Source organism: Pundamilia nyererei, unplaced genomic scaffold (assembly GCF_000239375.1).
Source record: "Pundamilia nyererei isolate P.nyererei 1_Seehausen unplaced genomic scaffold, PunNye1.0 scaffold00237, whole genome shotgun sequence".
In the NCBI taxonomy this organism is placed as follows: Eukaryota; Metazoa; Chordata; class Actinopteri; order Cichliformes; family Cichlidae; genus Pundamilia; species Pundamilia nyererei.
This window is the reverse complement of record NW_005187638.1, coordinates 490,831-493,414: the sequence shown is the minus strand read 5'-3', so window position 1 is coordinate 493,414 and position 2,584 is coordinate 490,831. Positions and strand designations below refer to the sequence as shown.

Genomic DNA, 2,584 nt, shown 5'->3' with positions numbered 1-2,584 from the left:
CCAGAGTTTTCGTTAACTCAGGGTATACTTACTCAGTTTTTCCACTAAACCGGCTTCCTGAAACAGGGCCCAGGAAGGCTGTTGCTCCAGTCACACCGCTAAATCAAACTTTTAATAACAGGCAACAGTGACAACAGTTACCATACGGAACAAGCTCAAATACATGCATTAAATAATCAGTGTCGATTATCACTAACAAACCTGCTAGCAGCAGCCGCCAATCTTAATTTTAACCCAAAGTAGTGTAGTTACATTGGTTTTGAAATGTGGGTGTAGATATGAAGGTTTTAAATTCAAACTACATTAAAAAAAGCTTTAAAAAAGTTATGATCACTACTATAACGCTATACAGATAATTATCTTTGATTTAATCAGAGTTCTGCCTTTGCCAGCATGTAGTCCAGTTGGTTTTATGTGAACACAGTTGTGCCAGTTTGTTTTTCTCCTCCCTACAACTGCAGTATTCAGGAACCTTCAAATATAAATTCATCACAATCATCAAATGTCTTGTTCCATTTAGGCATTTATTAAAGCAATGACACATTCACTGTTCAGTTTATTCACCTTTTAAGAGGTAGCTTGAAAACACAGGAAGTAGGGACAAAGGTTTAAGTACATTTCTCAAATAAAGATGATTCCATCACATCTAGGCCAATGAAACAGACAGATGACTAATGTTCAGCCACAACAACAGGAACAATCATGCATTTGTCTGTTATTTAGCCTCGTGTACATTAATGCTTGTACCATTGTATAATCAGACTTCAGCACCACATCATCTTGCTGTTTGTTATAACCCCAAGTGAGTGATGCCATAAACTTAGCAGTAAAGAGTTTACTAGAAAGCCGTTCTCATAATCTGCAAACCGAGCAATAGACATTTGGTGGCAGAACGTTGGTTTAAGGGATTTCAGCATTGGCTTCATTTTTCCAACCAGAATTTACAGCCATCTGTTCTCTTCAAAACACCACATGGGAAGCTTGCATCTCTTAATCATTGAGCTCAGTTGCAAGATAACCTCAGAATTATCCAACTCAAAATGTACACTTGCTGTACTCCAGTGTAAATGTGTGTCCAATATCACCTATTGATGCTGCTGCTTAGATTAACAGACATTAAAAGGCAAACATTTTGATTGATCTGGTTTTAAACCTTCAAATGAGGGATTAGAGAAAAAATAAAATAAAATAAAAACCCTGGTCTTGAAATCTAAAGCCCCTGTGAGGTTGAGGTATGCAGACAGAACTCCACATCCTGACATTTGCCGAAACTGGTCGATGTAGCCAAGATAGCAGTTGCATCCCCAAGTCATCCAAAACTGCCTGTCAGGATGCCTGTCGACACAAAACCAAAGCACAAGTATTACTATTATTATTCAATCTGCACAGTGAAGGTAACTGAACTATTCACAGCAGCATGTTTCAGGCCTTCAGTCAGGTTCTGGTAAATTGTTTTTACTTAAACCTGTGCCAAGTCCTGACTTTCTCTCCCAATACTAAGATTCTCCAGCAGAGATGAGCCAGTCTCTGTCAGAGCAGTACAAGATTGGGTTCACACCATTTCTCCACATCCTTCATGTACATCACACATACCTGCAGTCAGTCAGCATGAGCTCCTTGCAGCATAATGTGTTATTATTCACTAATCAGTGCATACAGGGCAAAAACTTAAATACAAGTAAAAGTTGTCAGTGAGACCCACCTTCAGTCTGTAGATATCAGTACCACAGATCCTCTGCCTGCAACACAACCACTATTATCTCATCTATTCGCAACAGCCTTTTGCTCAGCGCCAGGCCAGTCTCAGTGTAATAACTTTAGATTTCCCACACACCACCCACCAAGAAACTGATTTGAATTGTCCAAGAATTTCCAGCCAGTGTCTGTCTGGATGTTCTCCTCCCACAAATGACTGATCAGTGCATCCCCATCGGAAACTCATGCCACTTTGGATGGAGTAAAATCTGAGTAAGCAGCAACATCTAGCTGCTGTAATGTTGTGAGTCTGTGGCATCAGTTGGTCCCTGTTAACTACACTAGCTAAGAGTCTGAAGCAAATCTAGCTTAACATCAGTCTGAAATTACACCAGGAATGACACAGATGTGAACATGACAAGACTGCTAAATAGTTCAATGCAGAACACGTCTATAAACTGAATTAAATTTACCTTTACGCCTAAAGGCGAGCAGTGTGTAGTTCTACTCCACTGCCAACACTCAGCCATCATGTCTGTTTAACACTGGGTGCCAGCATGTCTGCAAGAGAAACCAGTGCAACATCAGGATAGTCTTCAAGATGACAATTTGTAGGTGTTCACATTTAAGGAGTTTTTAGTTTGTCTGCATCCTCAGACTCAAGACAAAAATCATATCATCTGAGAAGGGATCCACTTTAAAGTGAAAACTAATGCAATGGCACAAACCACATTCACATCAAGCCCTTTTTTCTACACTGAAGTCAGGGAGCACAAACGTGCCAATTTATTCTTATGTTGTCACAGTTACTTCTGCTAGCAGACTTATGTGGCAGCATATCTGTGAGAACAATGGAGAAATATGTAGTTGCAAGGGAATCCCCCCAAAA

General features: G+C 39.9%; 1 long non-coding RNA gene across 1 annotated transcript; it reads right to left on the bottom strand.

The window, feature by feature from the left end:
- Positions 1 to 505: 505 nt before the first annotated feature.
- LOC102194096 (uncharacterized) lies at positions 506 to 2,378 on the bottom strand. The gene is made up of 2 exons (XR_312155.2): positions 2,169 to 2,378; positions 506 to 1,335 (listed from the first exon to the last, which is right to left on the bottom strand). It is a non-coding gene; the product is annotated as an uncharacterized LOC102194096 (long non-coding RNA).
- Between the last annotated feature and the right edge of the window lie 206 nt (positions 2,379 to 2,584).